Source organism: Solenopsis invicta, chromosome 12 (genome assembly GCF_016802725.1).
Source record: "Solenopsis invicta isolate M01_SB chromosome 12, UNIL_Sinv_3.0, whole genome shotgun sequence".
Classification (NCBI taxonomy): Eukaryota; Metazoa; Arthropoda; class Insecta; order Hymenoptera; family Formicidae; genus Solenopsis; species Solenopsis invicta.
In genome coordinates, this window is record NC_052675.1 from 8,169,633 (window position 1) to 8,184,041 (window position 14,409).

Sequence of the window (14,409 nt, forward strand, 5' to 3'; positions counted from 1 at the left end):
GCCTTCCACCTGATACCGGCAGCATGTAGCGAGGAATGGCCACCGCGATGCCTTTCGAATCATTTTCATCTACGCGATGATTTAATTCGAAAACTTGATTTTAAAAAAAAAACCTGTCAATGTTTTAGAGAGACAGAGAGAAAGAAAACGGTCTACGTAGCCGATGTGCAACGGTTCGCTCTTCGTTCCGACTCGCTTCGTCGTTTTTGCATTTTTGCATCTTGATACTTCCGGTTCTCTCTTCGCCTGCCATATTCGGCCGGCCGAATTGGAGCGTGTACCGAGTAATTTGCGCGGACCGACTTAATTGTGCGGCTTGTTAACGCGTGTGCTAAGAGATGCGTGCTGCATTTCCGAGGATATCTCGCTGATTAAGCTGCAATCGGCTGTGATTAGCGGTGAGATTGAAAAAAAAAAAAAAAAAAAAAATGGTGCGAGATTGTTTAACCCTCTCTCAGCTGCGGACCCCACGAGTAATGTTCCCCGCTAAATGAATAGCCGTATCATTAGGAGAGCTCGCCGAGGACTCGCCTGAAATATTTCAGGTACCGCAAAAGTCTTGCAATTTCGCGCACGCGATGCACCGTGACGGGGGATACCTTTCGGTGCAATTGTATGGAAAAAAAAAAAGAAAAAAAAAGAAACGAGGTGTCATTCCTAGAACCCATCTGGCAGAGTCTCGGTCACGTGCCAGGCAGATCTTTCTCCAACGGCCGCGTTTAACGTACGCCCGTATTTCCAATGCACGCACCTGATACCCCACAATGTCGCACTTGTTGCACGCCCTACCATTACTCGACACTAATTCGTACCCGTGGCCGTTCATTTCCTACGGTGACGCACGTACCGACACGGGAAATATCCGGTTATTTGATGGGGGTGGCAAAAATGCGCGGGGACGTTCCCTATACACCTGCTACGAACTGCAAATGGTCGAGTTTTAGACAAGGACGCGCGACGTGGAATTTGAATTATTTCTTCCCGCATCCGTCTATAATAATTTTCTTACTGTCATTGCGTTCTTGGAGCGGACAGTTGTAGGAAATCCATATATATGTATATTACGAGGCATTTTTATTTCTCAATAACAATATTAATTATCACGCGCTTTTTAAGTATTATCATCTTCCAATTTGTGAATCGGAAGACTTACAAAACATATATGTGTACATATCCCAGATGCACGATGTAAAGTTGTTTTCCATCGTGTACGCAATCCGGTTGTCCGCGATCGAAAACGCGAACGCGATTGGCAAAGTCCTGCTTAAGTGCAGGATTGTGTATAGGATATACAGCCGTCGTCAACTCACCGGTTGATCGCCGACTCTCGCTTATTACGCGTACTATTACACCCGCCAACACTATCGCAGGCACAATGTACGCGCCGCCGAACGGACGGCGGAATAGTTTCCCACGGAAATTTCCGGCAATTTGCGAGACGTCCCGACGTGCGTCTACGTCGTACCAAGGTCGCTTATACAAGGCGCCGTAACACTTTCTCGGTATGCACCGAGCGACGCCGAGGCGTTATACGCAGTCTTTTTGAACCTGTCCGAAGAGGATTCGCAAACTCACGCGAGCTCGAGGGAACAAGCACGCACTGTCAACTCTTGCAACTGTATATGCGGTTATCATCCTTTCGTGACTTTCCTTGCGTATCGCGTATTAACTGACTTTTAAGTCTCATTAATTGCTTTATTATACGACAAGTCGTTAGCCGGCGATAATGCGTGGCTATACTGCTTCAATCACTATAGACTAGAGATTTCTCATGGAATTATGTAACATGTATAGAACATTTCGAGGAAATTTGTACTCTTTTTCTTTTACACTCTCCGTGGCCGCGTCGTATCTTCGCGATGTGTAATATACTGGCGACTCTTTAAATCAGGTGGGATGACTGACGTTGCATTTATAAGCGAGACAGCGAGCGAGACCACCTCGTCACGAAAAACCGTCAAGTGTTTCGTGCGCAACAAGGGGCGCCCGAGAGTACGTTACTTCGACATCGTAAATAGTTTTAAATCGGAGCACAGCGAATATATCACGTTTGACGTGCGAGCATTCCTCGTTGCGCCGCATGATGCATCGCATGCTGCCGCACCGCGAGTCGACGCGCGCACAGAGTGGGGTAAAGGAGGACATTAATTATACACGCAATTCCACCGAGTAGCATGTAAAATAATATGCAAAATGAAAGAAAAAAAAAAGATTTCAAGATTTATTTTTGGGTATTATTTGAAAAACTTATCGGGGGAGTTGTATTTTTGATATACCATGAAATACGTATTTTTAGGGCGATTTCTTCAGCTAATAATTTAAAGTAAGATTTTTTTCGCATTCTCGCCAATTGTGAACGAAAATGTGAAAAAAAAAAATATACGGCTTTGGTAAAAGCTGTCATAACTCACAGCGATCGCACTTACATATCGATTAACTATATCTTCATTAAAAGCGATTTTAATTTTTTCCGTAATGCGGAAACGTTAAAAAATATTCAAATTAAATGTAAGATCGTAATAAACTTTCGTATCACGTTAAGTACCTCTTTTTTTCTATTGCGAAAATAGTGTTAAGTTAACGCGTGGTTATTACACTACCAAATGATTTATGAGGATCGCGATCTGTCAGTACCTTTCTCCGGCGCATTATACTTTCAGCCACTGCGCTTTAGCGCAACGAAACGTGTTTCACGTGTTAAAAACTGGTTGATAGATATTTGCGGACGCACGCGCGGCGAGAATATTCTCAGAAGTGATATTAAATGTACAATAGAGCCCCACGGTGATTTTTTTTTTTTTTTTTTTTTTTGTAAGGGCGAATCTCTCGAAAGTAACGACCGGCGTTGCACCGCTTCTTTTCCCGACAGTCTTCGCGAGCGATTCGCAAAAAGTAGGTATGCATATATCCGCCGTTGCGAGAATCGCCGACCGGAGAAATGCGCGGCGCTTAAGACACGAGCCGCTTGATCGTGCCGCCTTATAACCGCTCGTAATGAAAACACCTGCCTTAATTCATTATCATCCGATGAAGCATGCCCGATTAAATCCTTAAGAGTATTACAAGACGAGTAACCATTCCTTTATTTCTCCGGCGATGGCGGCCGAACGCGGCGATGGTTTTGCGGAAATTTTCTCGGGCGATCATCAATGCCGAGACGATGTATCAAGTCACTTCAATCAAGTCACTTCAGCTTCGCGACGTTGGTCAGGATTCGTCGTGTGATAAAATTGTATATGTAAGAGTTTAACCATCGCGGAAGCGATGGTTCTGAGATCGCGAGACGCAAAGAGCGATTTGCTCCAGGAGCAAACACTTCTTAGCGCGGAATACCGCGCGAAAGATCGTAAAGTTTTGTTCCCCTAGTAAACGGGAGCAAAAGATCGATCATCGACAAGCCGAACGACCGATCTGAAATGCCTCGTGATAGATTTACAGGCCATAAATCATAATTTGGCGGGACAAAAGGCGAAGAAAATGACGGCCAGAGAGCATTAAGAGATTATTTACAGGTCGGCGCAAAAGCCGTCTTTTAGACTCCCAATAATTCAATAAGCGATACAGCAGTAATTATTCGCTCGTCCAACGCAATCGACCCTGATTGGAGTTAATCGCGCGGCGTGAGTGCGTGTACAGATCGAGCGTAACGGCAAGAAAGTGTATATACGCTCTCGTATCCTGCCCCTTGATTGATACAGATGACTACATTCGATTGACGCGTGGAAGTCGTAGAAGGAGATGCGCGAGAACAGGTTCGACGCGGGTACACGCGTAAAAGGAAAAAAAGGGGGCGATCGACATCATTCGAGTATCGCCCCGAACAGGTGCGCCCCGAAGTTACGGGGCACACGGACGAATAAATTTAAAAACGGATTTTCGGATAGACGAAGATGCCTTTCGAACGTTTGTAACGGAAGAAGCTTAAAGTACAGTTTCACGAGCATACATCAACTTTCGAGAGATAGCGTTTCCGATTGTCGTAAATCAATTTCTCGATGTACCGTATTAATGCTACGTTTTGAAACAAGTGCGACCGGCGCATGTGATCCAACGCAGCTATGTTTATAAATATTGAACAACCAGTTGGAGCGCATCGCTCGCGCTTGTTGATTTAGGATTATTAACTACGGAAGCGTAAGTGGCTAAATGGCATCTAAAATATGACGTGATAAATGGATTCTCTTACTGTACATCCCTATCACGATCCGATGCGAGGACGGAATTATCAGCGGGCATGCGCTACAAAGGTATCGACAGTGTAATCGTCTCCTGTTAACGGTTTCTAACAAGTGAGATGCATAAAAATAACAAAAGAGCAGAAGCGTCTCGCTAAAAGTTAAACGACTGGTTACCTACTGCGTGATAAATGATTATACATGTGCGACCGCTGTACGCACTGTTCCACCGCGTGATCAAGTAAACATTAAAGAAACGACGATGCATAATTGCGAATCGCTCAAAAACAATAACGAAAGTTGCGGTGTTCCGTAAAAAATTATCACGTGGATATAATTAACTTTCAAACATTACGTAACATCTCGGTGCAGATGACCTATTCATATATTATTACAACTATATACATATTTAATTACTTATATGTTTAATAAATTACTCGCTTATCAGTGTATCAGCAGTAATTTCCTCTTTAAAGTTTTGCTTAATATTTTTTCATAATCGATCATAATTGATTTTAAAATGTAAAACATCGAGTCATGTAAAATTTAATCGAACTTTATTTATATGCATTTGCTTGCAAATCAGTGATTTATACGTAATTTTTTTTGAAACGCTTATTTTTGATTAATTCGAAAATGTCAACTAAAAGATTAACTAGGAAATGTCAACGAGTTCGGCTTGGTCCACCCGCTGCGCGATACTGACGGCAATGCCGTCATTTGGTCGTTTACGTTCGGTAGTGAATTAGAAATTAGCCGTTACGCATTTGCATACCGCACAGGTGGCCGGCCGGCCGGTTGCCGACTGTGTTTTCATGATAAAACGAGTTTTCGCGCGAAAAAAAAAAGAGATTGTACGCGAACCAGAGCGCAATAAAGATTCATGAACTGTGTGCGTCGTGACATTAACAAATGTATTTAAACAAAAAAAGCCACGTAAGTCGATCGAAAATATCGAAGGACACCTGTCGATTAGTAGTCGAGTGTGATCGCCTACGCGACCCCCGGACGCCCGTTGCATGCACTTGTTGCAATGAATCTCGTCCGCAGAACGAAAAACAGGATAGGAACGTATAGAATAGAACGACAAAAAATTCGCAATGCAACATTCGCGAGACTCGCTCATCGGCTAAGAAGCCCGTACGTGCTTCACGGTGATTCGTGTGGCGACTACATTACAAGTAGCGAATCCACGCCCGTCGGATACCTCGCGATCAGTTAAAGATCAAATGGCATTATTGCTAAACTGAAAGGCTCATAAAAACGGGAAAAGCCAATTGATCAAACGAATTCCATGTACGACGTAGCAATCCTGAATCCGCGAGTTATTCTCGACTAGCGGGTGGAGGCCGCTGCCCGCTCACGGCGGCGATGACTCGCGAGTGGAGTAGACCCGCGCGTATAGTGTGGAGAACCCGGCGTGGCGCGCAATCGGGGCCAGGTGTGGCGCACACGCATTGCTGCATTTGCAAACGCGCTCTCGCTAGTACTCACGAGCGCTGGTACATACGCGCCGCCGCCACCGCCGCCGCCGGCCGACTCTACCCTATAAATAGATCCGAGAGAGCTACCTGTACCACGCGCGCGCATGGCAGTCTTCCTGTACCACGCAGCGCAGCGCAGCGCAACGCAGCGCAGTTGCGAGACGTGGCGGTGCTGCTGCTGCTGCGGCGGCGGCGGCGGCTCCGTGCTGTGTACCACATGCGGCGAGAGCGCACGCGGCGCGACCGCCGTCGTCGGTTAACTGTATAACCGTCGCGGCGGCGACGACGACGACGACGACGATGACGAGGACGAGGGCCGCTCCGCAATTAACCACCCGACAGTTCGCTCACGCTGACTGATAAACAATACGGGAGAAGAGCCGCGAGAAGCAGCGGCGCGTCGCCCCGCGATCGAGTCGATCATCATTCAGATTGCATTCCGCGCGATATCTCGCCCCGGGTTCGTCGCATCTTCGATGACAGTCCGGGATCCATAACGGGTTTCAGCGGATTAGATGGCTATCAGGAAGTAGATGCGATCGATTCAATATCGATCGGTGTATCGTGTCATATCCGTTGCTCATAAATTATCCATAATTCTAACGATTATAGCTGATTGATTAGGAGAGGAAACTACCTACATCGGAGTCTGTAATATCGAATGTGAAATGATATGAAAATAATAATCTGAGCGCGATGCTATCCCCATACGATCGTGTTCCTATCTATTATGATAAGATGCGCTACACATCTGTAAGTCTCTCGTGTATATATATCCATGAACACTCGAATCTTAATTGATCTTCGCTCGCCAATTGATAATAAATACTAGAGGCGTTAACGCCGACTGTAGCGTTCACTGGATTTCATATGCACGCGCCGATACAATCTACAAAGATTTCCCATGAGCGTACTGTAAAATAGGAACACGACGACGTTTACACTCGATAATAAAACTGCGATCTGGATGCGAAAGATTGACAGACACCGCATTAAAATGATCGGGTTTTTGAGACGTATCGTTATACCCAAACCACATTCCGGACTACATAGAAGACATAACGGCGCGATAGATAATAGCAAGGTAGAGTCTTCGGCGCGGTCGCCGAACCGCGCGCGAAATACGCGCGTGTAAGAAAGTGTATAAACAAAAAAAAACAAAAAAGCGCTAATGCTGGCGCGATCGTTATATAGAATGGGGAATGCTACGGAGCGAATGATTGCGTCAATGGTCGCTCATTTTGCAACACCGTAAATTCTCAATGCGCCTTGTAAGCGCCACATTAGAAGACAGAACGGACAGTCGGGGCTGTCTTCTCCCCGTCATGATTGGATAAGTATTCATCGCGCGCTCCGCGCGAGTAATAGTCCTAAAAGTGGAAACCTAATTACACAGCGAGGTGAAGATGATAGTGTACTCTGGCTACCAGTCGCGCGACTTATTCGCGAAGGTGAACGTTATCTCAATCGGATTGCGAGACGAGCGGAACGTGACGTGTTACGGATTCGCAGCGTCATCGGAGAATCGCGCGCGACGTGCGCGATTCGATCGAGATTTCCGCGGCAAAAAGCACGCGCATCGAAAATAGAAATCTCGCTGCATCTGCACGAGTATCGCGAGAAAGCCATCTGAGAAAGTCCAATCGATACGAATTCAACTGCTACGTGCCCTAAATTTGATTTGTCTGCGATACGTAAACGAATAAATAATTGTACGAGTAAATGTACTAATAATTAAATAACGAAAAATGTAATATGTTGAGAAAAATCTAAATCTGATGTCGAAACGTTGTGGATTCATTTGATTAATAAACGGATTTTGAAAGCGAATTGATTAAACTTTGGATTATTTATTAATATTACGTTGTAAAAATAGAACTTGTCCGTTGCGCGATAAGCCATTACGAAAAATACTTGTAGCATTCTTGAGATCTGATTCGATTTATGTAGTTTATTCAATTATTTGTGCATTGACTTTTCTCAGGGCGACGTAAGAATATTAAATAATTAGATAGTTCATTTGCGTCGCATTAACGTTGCAGCTTAATATTTGCGCTTTTATTCGCGCTAATGGTGACAATCGCTTACGTTGCAACTCTGTCGCTGCCTCGAACGCGTCGTCATTCCTGACGCGGAGGAACTATTGAAATTCTCGATCGAGCCACTTGCACTTGTGGATCTGCGCCCTCTCTTCCTCGTAGCGAAATGAGTTGTAGGCTTAGACGTGGAATGACGGTAGGAAATTATGCGGATGTCCAGCTGGGATAATGGCGCCCGCGACAAACCATCGTCTCTCAAGTACGATTGACTTGGGATTCCGTCGAGTCCGCGCTGACGGATGTTATCTATGATCGATGTGTGAACATATTTACAACACTGACATTCTAGGATAAAAGATCGTCGAAAGGCGTGATGTTCGGAGTGAGGTCGAAATAAAGAATCCTAACAATGCGATCAGCTGGAGAATCTGATGAATTATCATTTGTTAAGATAGAAAAAAGTTGGACGAAGAGATGGTCCTTAAGAAACACAAGGAAATAAAAGATGTACGGTTTTTCGGTTCAGGCGCATCTTTCTTTGGTACACTTAATAATATCTTCATATTAATTAATTAATAAATACAGTTTTCAATTCCGTAAACTATATACCGATACAGTTGTCGAACTTGAAACGTTTCGATTGAAAAATGGCACTTCTTATTGTTTTGTACTATTCACACATCGATGTGAACAATATTCAATTTGTTAATCCTTAAGTAAAAGATTAATTTTGTTAAAAGTGATCTGCGGATCGCTATCGATACACATATCATTCCTGTTGACAGATGCCGTGCGTTTATCGATTCTAATGATGATTTCGTTTCCTATTAAGACAGCACGAGAAGATCGCCGTCATCATTATCAACTGTCAACCCATGTTCCCTTAACTGCCAACGACTTTTGGCTGAGTTTAACGAGTGCCACCTGACGCCACAACTGCCCCTAAGACGAAAGCAGTTGTCTTCGGGCGAACGTACAGGGTAGCAGCGGAAGGTAAAAGGCGCAAGGGGTGGAAATACGGGGCAGATGCCACTTATATACGCGATTAGAAACGAATTTTTTTGAATAATGGGCCGAGGGAAGATGGATGGCCCGGTTTATATCAAGAGCGCATTGCCGCCGATCTTATCCCTTTGATGTAAAGATATCGTTGTCGACATCCCTCGGGAATGAATGTCGTTGTTGTCACGAATCAAACTGAACTTTATATACAATTATTTATGTAGTCGATCCAATTAACGAAGACACGATCGTAGATAATGAGGAGAGGTTTGATCAGGGCGTCATATAAATAATGATTTCACGAGATATCTTATTACATATTCGAGGATGAATCGTGAGAGACTGTGGAAATAACGGAGCACCGGTTTGCATGTCCCTTTATCGACGAATCTTGGCGGATCAATTTATGAGCTAACCGATTAATTAGCGGATTACTCCGGCAAAGAGTGACGTGCGCGCGCGCGCGCGCACGATCCTTTTGTATGTTATCGATGTAATAATCTAGTTCGGCGAAAGCGATACCTTCGGCAACGTAACAACCGACGAACACGTAATGGGAAGAGACACGCTCGCCGAGGAATTGGCAAACGGAAATCCAGTCGTCTTCAAATTAATAGACCTAATTTTGTTTGAGTAACGCTCTTAATGCTATCCATGCTTTACCGCTCTAACGAATAATTGAGACACGATGATGATCTCTAATTTACCTGTGATTATATTGAACCTACGTAGCGCACGTACGTTCGTACGTATGTGTATTTCATTGCGTGAGTCCGCGAATAGAATCTTAGAAAGAAAAGCAAGCGGACCGGAATGCGAAGTTCGCTGCCGACGGGGAATATCAGGAAGACCTATCATTTACTTCGCTTCCTGACATGCATCCAGGAAGATCACACCATACGCAGAACATAAAAATTATCAAATGGGATTTCTCCGAAATGCTGTCAAATTGCATATTAATATCAGTTTCGTTATTAACTGTCCGTAGAAGTTTCTTTTTCTCGATTTAAAATTAGGCATACGATATAGTACGATGGCTCTGCCAGAATAAGAAAAGTAGATACGGCGCCGGAAACTCTCGGCGCGGTAATTTATAACGCTCCTATATATCTCCACCTATTTTAATTCTCTCGATCTCATCCCATACTTCCGCTCCCTCGCCGGCGTGTTCGCACAATGGAAGCCGTCGGCTTCGCGGATCATACTCCTCTACGCTCGAAAATCATGCCCGTCACTTTTTGCGCTGGGCAACTCGCCAGTCATTAGCCACGCCGGCAGATCTATCATTATTGCGTACGAGCGTCTATCTGTAATTGGCGAATGTAAACACAGAGTGTAACCCGCTGCGCGTGTGTCGGTAGGTGGGATCCTCGTATGTATGCGTGATTAACGTACTGGTGACCACCAGACTGTTGCTCCATTCACGATTTTCGAAAGAAAAATGGGCGTATAATTTTTCATGATACGTGACAAGTCCATCCATTATGTATTTCGAATTTAGTAAGCTTAAAGCATAGTTTGAATCTGTTGAAAATTAAAAGTGAAAACTAAGCAAATTAGCTTTAGTGATAATAGTAGTTGTAACTTTATTTAGTGAAAAAAGGATTGTTAACGTTAATTTCCTTGGGACTCAACTAAAATGCGAAGGGCAAAGAAAGAAATGCACTTGTATATTTTGAACCTTTAAAAATTATCCGACACGCTTGATTTCCACGTTCAATTATTCTATACGTTTACTCTACTCGGTCCATAAAACAACTATATTCCCAGAAGACACATAACAAAATGTTATTTCTCATAGCCTGTTCGTCTTCCATTTATCACTAAATGGCAAGAGCAACTTTTCTGTCATAATGAAGTAGTCTCTCTCTTAAATCCATAAATATTCAAAACACGCGAGATATCTCGTCCTTGAAGAAACCTAATAAATGCAATAAGACAAACTGACCATACGATCTACGCCTCGCGACAATTTTGCGCAATCCACCAAGCCGCGATAAATCACCGACGTTGATGATAAACGACAGTCCTCTATCTATATAGCGTCAATGGGAAGAGTTACTTAGTCCGAAGAGTCCGGCTTATCCGGCAAGCCTCACCTGAATATGAATAGCCTCGTCGTCGTCGTCGTCGTTGTCGTCGCGATCGTGGTCGTCTTCGCCGTCCGGTTATATCCCTCGAATATCTTCTCGCCGGGCGTTGAAGTCTCTCGAAATTGCGCTCACTGAACACCCCGCGGTGGCTCACTATCACCGTTCGGGTGGCCCGTCGCACCGTTCACAGCGGTCTCTCATACCCGCACACGTGTAAATTGTCACAGCACCACCTGATGTGAATTCCTTTACAACGATCTTGCCAACTCGCGGCTACGAATTAGTTTCTCAAGTATCAAGCACCAAAATCCTTGAACAATTCTCAAAGGGTTTTCAATGATCTGGGAAAGAGCTTTAGGATTCCAATAGAATCATCGTCACTCTGATAACGTTGTAGCTCGATGCAGCTGGGCGACGTGGTCAATCACCGTGGATCAGGTGTCCATTAAGAATACCCGGCTCGTTGGTCACCGTTGCCGTGCGAAACCTTCCGGATCGCTGATCCCGCTGATCGCGTGGCTGGACGCGTGGTGCTCGCGGGTGGGGGTGGCGATGTGTCGTCTTGGTGAGAGAGACCCAGTCACGGATCTTCGATATATCGGCTATAAGTTTTGAGTAGCGATCGGCAATCGGTTCAGTCACGATTAGTTGTGGATCAGAAGTACACACGAGCGTAAATCGTAGACTTCTTTTATCAAGATCGAATACAGCCAAATAAAAACTTTTATTTTCATCACTTTTTTCCATAAACTCGTTCTGATCGGGGACGGTGTACCTTGAAGACAGAGCTCTGCAATCTATCTCAGATTTTCCATCGTTGAAGCAAGTATCTTCTTTGAACTTTGGACTTTAGATTTCAGGAAACATCATCCTTTACACGAATCGTTGAAGAATACACCACGAAGAGCAATGCATTTAGATCTACCAAATGTCCGGGCAAAGTCGCGATCCGATTGTCGACGAGTGACAAAAGAGACGGTTAGGCTCCTTGAGCAAATCTGTCGCGTGCGATAGCGCCGAGGATACCAAAAGGACAGGACACTTTCGCATGTACAAGATTATCCCGCGTAAAAGTCCAAAATTTCGTCGCGGTCGACGGGTGACGACGCGGCGCGCCGATGCGTGATAGAGGGCGAGTAGCCGGGGGTCTTACGCGCTCGAAGTTGGGCCCGCGCGCGTAACGTCGTACCGGTCCTAACTCAGCGTGTCTACGTTCGTCGTTCTACCTCGTGGAGCGTGCAGCAGGAGGCGTGCTGTCCCGGACTGGACTAGCCTGGGCCTCTGGAGTAGAGAGGGCCGGTCGCGCTTCACCTCCGCTTCGCCGATCTCCCTCCACCGTGCACTGCGTCGCTTTAGGTGCCCCTCTCTCTCTCTCTCTCTCTCTTTCTCTTTCTGTTGGTCTCGCGCGGGCCCCTCTCCCTCTCACTCGGGGCCTTCGTGTACCGTGGCGGAACTCTGCTTACCTGTCTCTCCCTCTCCCTTATGCCGCGACCTCTCGCGATATCAGTGGGCCGTGAGCAAGAGAGACAGAAACAAAGAGAGTAAGAGATGTTTAGCGCGGGGAATAGAGGAAGAGGGGGAGGGAGAGAGAGAGAGAAAGATGGAGAAAGAGAGAGGTACGATGAAAAAGAGGCCCCTCTCTTTTCCCTTTCCCAGTCTTCTACCGCACGCTCGTACCATGACGCCCCCACCGAGATACGGCAAGAGGATTCTCCGTGTCCTGATGATTTTAGGAAGCAAAAGAATTTGCCCAAAAAGATTTGTTGATAAAAAGAAGGTGATTCATCTATGATCATGTCAAAGCTGATATCATTTTCTGATAGTGTAAAAGATACCATACGTAAGTGTATTTGAATACAGAACAATTGTTACAAAATTCTACTAAAGATATATTAGCTTATGATCAAGTTAAATAGATTTCTAGATAAACGAATAAGCTGGACGAAAAAAATATCGTACGGTTATTTGTCGCGATATTGCGTATTAAAGCAACGTTACGACAAATTAACAACAATGCTATTAAAGATACTGATTTTTTTGTTATTGCATTCTATAAAGTGAGAACAGCGTACGTATACGCTGCTAGAAAGGATAAAGTAGCTATTTAAAGTCGTATCCACAATGCGAATCGACGTACTTAATGTGCCATGTTTCCTCGACTTCTAACAGCCGTCGGAACATTTATAACGTTAGAGTGGTTTGAGCATTGAGGTCAATGATGGGTGAAATTAAAACATATCGATCATCTCTCGAAAATACGATGAGTTAGAAATATCAACTTGTGTCGAATATTTTCTTGGAAATGATCAGAAATAATTTAACTTCTTTTTTTCTCTTGAACATTTTACCACGTTAAATTAATAATAAATGTCGATCAATTATTACTCACGAAATCCATTTGGTTGTTTTTTACAGCTACTGTATAATTACTAGATCTAATTCCGGAGTTCGCTACTGAAAAGTAATTTCGAACAAAATCGACAGAGCAACGGTCGTTTATCGATCTGGCCGAATATTTTTTTTGTGATTAAATGACGCTGAGTGGGTTAGGTCGAAAGTGGCGACCAGGTTCCATCGAAGAAAATCAAGACGCCGGGTAAATAAGTCACGAATAATAAGTCGCGGTTCAATCGTTGTTTAAGGAGAAAGCGTTTCGATCTGCCAAAGAAGAACGTTCAATTCCAGATACCACTTAACTTCGGCCATAGTTAAATAACAGAAAGTGGCAAGAATCTTTCTCCGCTACTTATCTGCGCGAAGATCTACATAGATCCGACCAACTTCTGATCTCATCCGCGTTACTGATGTTTCACGTCTACGTCGGTATACCGTCGGTGATGACAGGACGAACGGAAGAGGGCTTAATGATCGTCCGTTTAATTACGGCGCGCACCACCGCCAATCAAATCCCGCCGAAAAAGTCCGTCGCGGCGATCGCGCGGCGGGATCCACGAAGTTCACACCGTCACCGTTATGGGCGGAACCGAGAGAGCCGGAACCACGCTTCCTGCACAGAACAAAACTTTCCTCCCGCCCTCCCGCCACCACCGCCGCCGCCGCCGCCGTCGTCGTCGTCGTCGTTGACTAAATTGAACTTTGGGCAAAGTTGCTGTATGCAGCCGCGCTCATATTATTATAGCGACGACCAACTAACTATGAATCAACGCCCGTCTCTCTATCATCGAAAGGCGCGCGTAGGCGTGTGAAGCGGAAGCCAGTTAAATTCGGTGAGTGCCCGGGACTGACCCTGGAACTGACAGAAATCGAACAAGAAGCCAATCGCGATAACAATAATTCGAGCAGTAGCAGCGATGGATAACGTACTATTGAGCCATATAACCCGGAATTGCTGTAATATATTCGCGTAGCGAATATTTAACGTATTACTAGAGAAAAGTTAGATGAAATACGACTAATTAAGTCTGGCCGAGTAATGGCAATTAAAGTCTGGCAATTAAAAAAATTTATTATTCTCGAAACTATTTCGTAGCCGGTCTATTTCAAAACTCCAAGGTGAATTTGCGCCTTTTCGCAATGTGCGAAATGGATATAATTGCGATATTCCGAAGTGGCCTCTGTAATGAAGACAAAGTCACACGTGCGCGCAACCTGTTGT

At 44.7% G+C, this 14,409-nt stretch overlaps 1 protein-coding gene across 8 annotated transcripts in view; it reads right to left on the reverse strand.

Annotated features, from left to right (window-relative positions):
- Positions 1–14,409, reverse strand: part of LOC105198494 (paired box protein Pax-8) — a 165,996-nt gene that overhangs the window by 111,499 nt on the left and 40,088 nt on the right. Inside the window, exon 1 of one of the 8 annotated variants that reach the window (XM_039455724.1) lies at positions 10,800–12,281. The exons of the other annotated variants lie outside the window; for them this stretch is intronic. The gene's annotated coding sequence lies outside the window, so the exon portion shown is untranslated. Of the gene's footprint in view, positions 1–10,799; positions 12,282–14,409 lie in introns of those variants that run through there. 8 annotated transcript variants of the gene reach the window in all.